Source organism: Salmo salar, chromosome ssa23 (genome assembly GCF_905237065.1).
Source record: "Salmo salar chromosome ssa23, Ssal_v3.1, whole genome shotgun sequence".
Taxonomy (NCBI): domain Eukaryota; kingdom Metazoa; phylum Chordata; class Actinopteri; order Salmoniformes; family Salmonidae; genus Salmo; species Salmo salar.
Window position 1 is genome coordinate 13,889,519 of NC_059464.1, and position 8,956 is coordinate 13,898,474.

The following is an 8,956-nucleotide window of genomic DNA, read 5'->3' on the forward strand; positions in this document are numbered from 1 at the left end:
CTATGTTGCTATGTTGCTTACATCGGGTGACAATATACCGTTTTCTGTCCAACTAGCTTACATAACATTGGATATAATTTAACACATTTTCATCATGATAATGTGTGTAGCCTGCAGGTCCTGAGCTCAGTAAAGAGAATTTCCAATGCTGTAGGCTAACTTAAAAGACGTCTATATTATGCTGGTATTTTGTATATTTTGTGATATATTGAGTCTTTTGGGGTGTCTTATGCCTAGAATTAGCCAAGGAGGTTGTATGGTTCATTTGGTTCCTATTCTGAAAGTTTGATCAATTGTGCATAATGACATGTATATTTAATTGTGCAACAAATGCATTTAGAGTTGCAGACACATATACTGTATTTCAATGCAAATTCAGGGGCACTTCTGAAATATTTTGGAGCACCCTCTGGCACTGGCCAGGATGAGGAGCCATCTACCTCCTCAGCCACACAGGCCTCTTCAGAAATGATCTCGGAGCCTCAGGAAGAGGAGCCATCCACCTCCTCAACCACACAGGTGTCTTCACAAATGTTGTCTGAGGATGAGGATGAAGACCCATTTGTTTCCACTTCTGCCCAGCAGGATTCTTCAGGTGTGTGTGTGTGTGTGTGTGTGTGTGTGTGTGTGTGTGTGTGTGTGTGTGTGTGTGTGTGTGTGTGTGTGTGTGTGTGTGTGTGTGTGTGTGTGTGTGTGTGTGTGTGTGTGGGTACACGCACACGTGTTTATGTGTGCATCCCTGCATAACATAAACAAAATAGATAATTCCCCTTTTGCAAAGTTTTACATTTCCATATTGTAGTTGGTTGGTGTATTCTGAAAGAAACAACAGCCTCTTCTGCTACTGCTGCAAACTCTTTTCTAAGAAGAAAATTAATTTAGCAAACTCAGGACTGACAGACTGGAAACACGCACGTTCTTTGCTGACTTCACACGGCAGCAGTCCAGAACACCAAAACTGCATGAAAACATGGAAAGAACTGGCAATGAGGATCAAAAAATGGGAAAAAATTGATAAGCATGAGATGACACTAACGGAGGCTGAGAGGATAAGATGAAGAGAAGTGTTGGCATGTCTGACTGCTATTGTGCAGTCTCTGGCAATTAGAAATCTGGCACTAAGGGGACACACACAAACACTGTACTCTCCATCAAATGGAAATTTCCTCAGAGGTTGAACTGATGGCATAATTTGATCCAGTCATGAAAGAGCACCTTAAACCTCTTACATCTAGACGTTCCGCTAGCGGAACGCCTCACCAATATCCAATGGTACAGAGTGGCGCGAATTACAAATATCTCAAAAATGCAAAAACTTCCATTTTTCAAACATATGACTATTTTACACCATTTTAAAGACAAGACTCTCCTTTATCTAACCACATTGTCCGATTTCAAAAAGGCTTTACAACGAAAGCAAAACATTAGATTATGTCAGGAGAGTACCCAGCCAGAAATAATCACACACCCATTTTTCAAGCTAGCATATATGTCACAAAAACCAAAACCACAGCTAAATGCAGCACTAACCTTTGATGATCTTCATCAGATGATACTCCTAGGACATTATGTTATACAATACATGCATGTTTCGTGACAAAAAAATTCAAAATATTCCATTACCGTACTTCGAAGCATGTCAAACGCTGTTTAAAATCAATTTTTATGCGATTTTTCTCGTAAAATAGCGATAATATTCCAACCGGGAGACATTGGATCCGTTCAAACACTGAAAATAGAAAATGGAGTCGTCACATGCACGCGCGCACCAGTGTCATTGTTCTCAGAATGACCACTTTCCAAAACCCCTACTGTTTTTTGCCCAGGGACTGCAGAGTTATCATTCCACATTCTGCCGCCTTCTAAGAGCCTATGGGAGCCTTAGAAAATGTCACGTTACAGCAGAGATCCTGTATTTTCGATAAAGAGGCATATTCTAGTTTCTGGGCAGGAGTAATAACCAGATTAAATCGGGTACATTTTTTATCCGGCCGTGAAAATACTGCCCCCTATCCTAAACAGGTTAACCGTGTTCAAAAAGGGACCTCGAGTCACACCACCAGCTACCTTGGCCACCAAATACAGAATGAACTCATTGATTTGTTGAGCAGCAAGGTCATTTCAATAATGGTGAGTGACATCAAACTGGCAAAATTCTACTCTATCATTCTAGATTGCACCTCAGATGTCAGCCACACGGAACATTTGTCAGTTGTGATTAGAATTGTGTCACTGAAGGAGGAGCCCCACATAAAGGAATAATTTATGGGGTTTTTGGAGGCAGAGGAGACCACGGGCCAACATTTGGCATCCCTGATTCTCAAAAGATTAGAGGAGCTAAAAATTCATTTTGAGGACTGCAGAGGACAGTCTTAGGATAATGAGGCAAAAAGAAAGGTGTCCAAGCCAGACTCCTGGAAATGAATCCAAGAGCTCTATTTGTGCCATGTGGGGCTCACACATTGAACCTGGTTGTGGCTGATGCTGCTAAAAAGTCTGTCGATGCCACAGATTACTTTGGCATCTAACACAAACTGTACACCTTGTTCTCAGCCTCCAGACAGCAATGGGCCATCCTGAAAAAACATGTGGACATCACTTTGAAGATGTGGACTGAGACAAGGTGGGAAAGTAAAGTTAAGAGTGTCGAGCCACTGAGGTATCAGGCAGCAGTGGTGAGAGAGGCACTGATTGAGGTGAGGGATCAAACCAAAGACCCTGTGATGAAGATTGAGGTCCAGTCCTTGTCAGAGTGTAACGCCCTGGCCATAGAGAGGGGTTTTTGTTCTTTGGTTAGGCCAGGCTGTTACATTGGGTGGGCGTTCTATGTTCCTTTTTCAATGTTTTTGTATTTCTTTGTTTTGGGCTGTGTGTGGCTCCCAATCAGGCACAGCTGAAGCTCGTTGTTGCTGATTGGGAGTCACACATAAGGAGCATGTTTTTCCTTTGGGTTTTGTGGGTAATTGTTTCTGTTAGTGTTTTGCACCTGACAGGACTGTTTTGGCTGTTGGTTTTCTTGTTTTGTTTGTATAGTGTTCTTTCTTTATTAAATATTCAATGATGAACACTAACTCCGCTGCACCTTGGTCTTCTTCCGACGACAGCCCTTACAGAATTACTCACCAAAAACGGACCAAGCAGCGGGGGAAGGAGAGGCACCAGGAGAAGGACTCATGGACTTTGGAGAAAATGGAGAGGATCGTTCAGGATTCCTGGAGATGGGGGGAATTACTGGACGAAGGTGGACCATGGGCTCAAGCTGGGGATTATCGCCGCCCGCAGTGGGAGATCGAGGCGGCGAGAGCTGAGAGGCGCTGGTATGAGGAAAGGGAGCGCAGCAGACACGAGAGGCAGCCCCCAATTTTTTTTGGGGGGGGGGGCATACGGGGAGATTGGCGGAGTCAGGCGGTAGACCTGAGCCAACTCCCCGTGGTTACCGGAAGCAGCGTGGTACTGGTAAGACACCGTGTTATGCTGTGGAGCGTACGGTGTCCCCAGTGCGCGTTCAAAGCTCGGTGTGCTACATACCAGCCCCCCGCAAGTGCCATGCGAGTGCAGGCATCGAGCCAGGGCAGATGGTGCCAGCTCAGCGCGTCTGGTCTCCAGTGCGCCTCCTCGGTACAGGTTATCCTGCGCCGGCGTTGCGCACTGTGTCTCCAGAGTGCTGGGAGGGTCCAGTTCGCACAATGCCTGCTCTCCGCCCGTGCCGGGCCAAAGTGGGCATTCAGCCTGGAGTGTGGGTAAAGAGCGTCCGTACCAGAACTCCAGTGCTCCCCCACAGCCCGGTTTATCCTGTGCCTCCTCCTCGGACCAGGCCTCCAGTGGATCTCCCCATCCTGGTCCGTCCTGTGCCACCTCCCAGGACTAGGCCTCCAGTGGGTCTCCCCATCCTGGTCCGTCCTGTGCCACCTCCCAGGACTAGGCCTCCAGTGGGTCTCCCCATCCTGGTCTGTCCTGTGCCACCTCCCAGGACTAGGCCTCCAGTGGGTCTCACCAGTCCGGAGCCGCCAGAGCTGCCCGCCAGTACAGAGCCGCCAGAGCTGCCCGCCAGTCCGGAGCCGCCAGAGCTGCCCGCCAGTCCGGAGCCGCCAGAGCCGCCCGCCAGTCCGGAGCCGCCAGAGCCGCCCGCCAGTCAGGAGCCGCCAGAGCCGCCCGCCAGTCAGGAGCCGCCAGAGCCGCCCGCCAGTCAGGAGCCGCCAGAGCCGCCCGCCAGTCCGGGAGCCGCCAGAGCCGCCCGCCTGTCCGGGAGCCGCCAGAGCCGCCCGCCTGTCCGGGCCCCAGAGCCGCCCGCCTGTCGGGAGCCGCCAGAGCCGCCCGCCTGTCCGGAGCCGCCAGAGCCGCCCGCCTGTCCGGGAGCCGCCAGAGCCGCACGCCTGTCCGGGAGCCGCCAGAGCCGCCCGCCTGTCCGGAGCCGCCAGAGCCGCCCGCCTGTCCGGAGCCGCCAGAGCCGCCCGCCTGTCCAGAGCAGTCAGAGCCGCCCGCCAGCCCGGTGAGTCCTGTGCCTACGCGTAGGGCCAGGCCGCTTTCATGTCTCCCCAGCCTGGTGAGTCCTGTGCCTGTGCCCAGGGCCAGGCCTCCTTCATGTCTCCCCAGCCTGGTGAATCCTGGGCCAGAGCCGCCCGCCAGCCCGGAGCCGCCGGAGCCGCCAGAGCCGCCCGCCAGACTGGTGAGTCCTGTGCCTGCGCCCAGGGCCAGGCCTCCTTCATATCTCCCCAGCCTGGTGAATCCTGGGTTAGTGCCGCCGGAGCCGCCAGGGACGCCCACCAGCCGGGCGCAGCCAGGGACGCCCGCCAGCCGGGCGCAGTCAGGGTCGCCCACCAGACCTTCGGCGCGGCCAGGTGCACCACCTAAGAGGGCGACGCCAAGGGTGGAACAGAGGCCACGTCCCGCACATGAGCCGCCGCCGTAAGAAGGCCCACCCGGACCGTCCCCTTCAGTGTCAGGTTTTGCGGCCGGAGTCCGCACCTTGGGGGGGGTACTGTAACGCCCTGGCCATAGAGAGGGGTTTTTGTTCTTTATTTTGGTTAGGCCAGGGTGTTACATTGGGTGGGCGTTCTATGTTCCTTTTTCTATGTTTTTGTATTTCTTTGTTTTGGGCCGTGTGTGGCTCCCAATCAGGCACAGCTGAAGCTCGTTGTTGCTGATTGGGAGTCACACATAAGGAGCATGTTTTTCCTTTGGGTTTTGTGGGTAATTGTTTCTGTTAGTGTTTTGCACCTGACAGGACTGTTTTGGCTGTCGGTTTTCTTGTTTTGTTTGTATAGTGTTCTTTCTTTATTAAATATTCAATGATGAACACTAACTCCGCTGCACCTTGGTCTTCTTCCGACGACAGCCCTTACACAGAGGAGGTGGGATAATACCGCTTCAGCATCTGTACAGTGGTGTGGTAAGACATCTTTTTTGTTGAACACTCTGTTTTTTCAGTTTTACACACAAGACAACACAAAACAATATAAATAATATACTCAACTAGAAAAAATACAAATAAAAAGGAATAGCTTTAAAGATACCGTACTTTGGACAAGTTAAACACACCGGGCAGAAGGCTACCAAGGTTAAAGGGCAATCTGTAGTATAGGGACAGAGCAGACACCTCACCATTGATCCTGTAAACAGACAAGGGATGGGGGTGGAGAAATGCAACCACTCACAGACAGTCATGGCCACAGACCAACCATCCGCTCGACCAAAAATAAAGTTTACAATGCTTAAAAAAATATAAATAAGCGAGATGTTGAACAAGGCATCCGCAGGTCACAATAGCCACATCATCAACCTTAATGCCCCCCACAAAAGAAAAACACAGAGCAATGCTCATCCAGCCCTTAAGTCACAGGGGAGTCAAATACAGACTTATTTTTGTTTTAATATGAATGCCATCAGAGGATGGCCTGTTTAAAGTAAGACCGGAATGGAGCCCAAGCCTCATAAAACAGTTTGGGGTTCCCACGTGTATTGAATTACATTTTTTCTAGTTTCAGAGAGCACAACACATCTCTCACCCAATATTTATAAGATGGGGGAGCTGCCATCTTCCAGTTCTGTAGTATTAGCCGTCTAGCTAAAAGAGTTGTATAAGCAACAGTGTCCAACTGAATTCTTGACAGGGGGGTATCTATGGGCAGTACTCCAAAAAGAGCTGTAAGGGAAGACGGATCTATAACAGTGTCATATATATCAGAGACACATTTTAATATTAATTCCCAGAAACCTGACAGTTTACGACAGCCCCAAAACATATGATACAGTGTGGCTGGTTCCGTTTTATATCGGACACAGGTAGGATCAAAATCAGAGAATATTCTTCCAAGTTTGGCCCCGGACCAATGGATACAGTGAACCACCTTGAATTGAATGAGGCTGTGTCTAGTGCTAAAAGAGGACGAATGCACCCTGTGCAGCACAGATTCCCAGGTGTCTTCCCCAAGTTCCTCCCCCAAATCCTTTTCCCATCGAGTCTTTAAAGGCTCCAAAGAAGGGTTCTGTAATTCATTAATGATTGCATATACATCTGAAATTGCGCTCCTGGGAAGCTTGTTTAGCTCAAAGATGCTCTCTATAGCTTTATTCGCAGACCTATGGGGAAATTCAGGTGTGTTAGCTCTGACAAAGTTCCTAGTCTGGAGATAGCGGAAAAAGTGGGATTGGGGGATTTCAAACTTTTCCTGTAGCAAAAGAGGAAAATGTATCATCAAAGAATAATTGGGCAAGTGAGGAGAGGCCTAGTGAGTGCCAGATGCCAAAAGCCCCGTCATTTAAAGATGGAGGAAATACAATGTTCTGATTGATTGGGCCTGATAGAGAAAAGCCTCAGAGGCTAAAGGCTAAACGGAACTGATTCAAAATGTTAAGAAACTGCTTTACAATTGGGTTGACACACCTTTTGCCTAGGGACACTGGGAGAGACGAGCACAACACAGAAGAAAGTGCAGCAGGTTTACACGATTCAGACTCCATCTGGACCCAGAGTGGTCTAGGGCCAGTAGGATCAGTCTGCAGCCAGTACAAAAGGGCTCTGAAATTTGCAGCCCAATATTAAGTCTGAAAGTAGAGCTAAACCACCTGATGCTTTAGGCTTCTGTAAATATGTTCTACCAATCCGTGGTACCTTGCCATCCCAAATAAAATACATGAATGTTTGATCCAGTGAATTAAAAAAAGATTTTGGAATAAAAATAAGTAAACATTGAAATAAATATAAAAATTTGGGCAACACATACATTTTAATGACATTAATCCTTCCCATACAAGAAAAAGGTAGCTAATTCCAAAAAGTAAATGATCGTTTCAAACTGTCTGATGTTTTCCTGAAACAAATTTGAATATTTCCTTGTCACTTTAATCCCAAGTAGGTGAATTGATCCCGGACAATACTAAACTGAAAACTTGTAAAAGAGCACTTTAAAGCAGCCTTATTTACAGGAAAAAGCTCACTCTTGCCTAGATTCAGCTTGTACCCTGAGATTGATCCAAACTTTTTTAAGAAGAGATAAGGCATGTGGCAATGAGGTAATCAGGGTTGGAGATAAACAAAAGGAGGTCGTCAGCATATAGCAAGACTTTCTGCTCCAAGCCCGTCCTGATTATACCTTGAATGGCATCATTAGAGCATAGTGTGATGGCGAGGGGCTCGATTAACAAAGCAAACACCAAGGGGGAGAGTGGACAACCCTGTCTGGATCCGCAGTGCAAGGGAAAATAGTCAGAGGACAAGTTGTTAGTCTGTACCGAAGCCATGGGAGAAAAATAAAGAATCTTTATCCACGCGATGAATTTGGGGCCAAAGCCAAATCTATAAAGGGCAGCTGTTAGGTAGTCCCACTCAACAAGGTCAAAAGCTTTTTCCGCATCGAGCGAGACCACCACCTCCGGGTCCCCCGACGCTGGGGAGTACAGTATATTCATAAGGCGTCTAATATTGAAAAACAAATGCCTATTTCTCACAAAGCCAGTCTGGTCAGAGTGTCTTACTTGGTGCAGCAAGTCTTCCATATAGATGGCTAAGAGCTTGGCTAGGATTTTGTAATCACAGTTTAAAAGCGAGATTGGGCGATAGGATCCACATTTCAGGGGGTCTTTGTTTTTCTTTAATAGTAATGAAATTGAAGATTTCAAGACTAGGCGGTAGCTTTGAGGTATTAAGGCACTCTGTAAATAATCGAGACAAGAATGGGCAAAGCAGACCAGAAAACGTCCTGTAAAATCTGGTTGGGAAACCATCCAGACTCGGTGATTTACCACTTTTCATTGTGGACACTGCTGTTGCAATCTCCTCAGGTGTCAATTTTTCTTCTAAACAGTCATGGGAGTCTGTATCAATTGAAGGCATATTCAGACCATTAAAGAATGAATCATTCAGAAAAGGGTCTTGATGAGATTCAGAGGTGTATAGCGCAGAGTAAAATTTTTGAATTGATCTTGATCTCTTTATGTGTAACTGTGGTGGCACCAGACAGGGTCCTTATTTGTGGGATTAAACGTGAGGCCTCAGATTTACGGATCTGACGTGCAAGGAGTTTACTGGCCTTGTCGCCTTGTTCATACACTCAGTATCGAGCTCGCAAGAGTAACTGTTCAGCTTGCCTCCAAAGTCTCTCAAATGAGGAGCTGACAGAACATTGTGAGGCCCTTAGTATGACACTGCACTATAAAGAACACTCCGACTTGGATGGCAGAGAGCTTGCACAGGAACTGAAGAACTGACTTTCCATCGAAGACCATGACCCTACTTGAGCTGCTGATATTTATACACGAAAGGGAGCTCTCAGAAATGTATCCAAATTTGTGGACTGTTCTCAGAATTTGTCTTACTCTTCCAGTGACCGTAGCTGAAGCAGAGAGGAGTTTTTCAAAGCTGAAGCTCATCAAATCCTACCTCAGGTCCACCATGTCACAGGAACGCCTTAGTGGCCTTGCTGTCATCAGTATTAACCATGCAATTGCTGGTCAGATT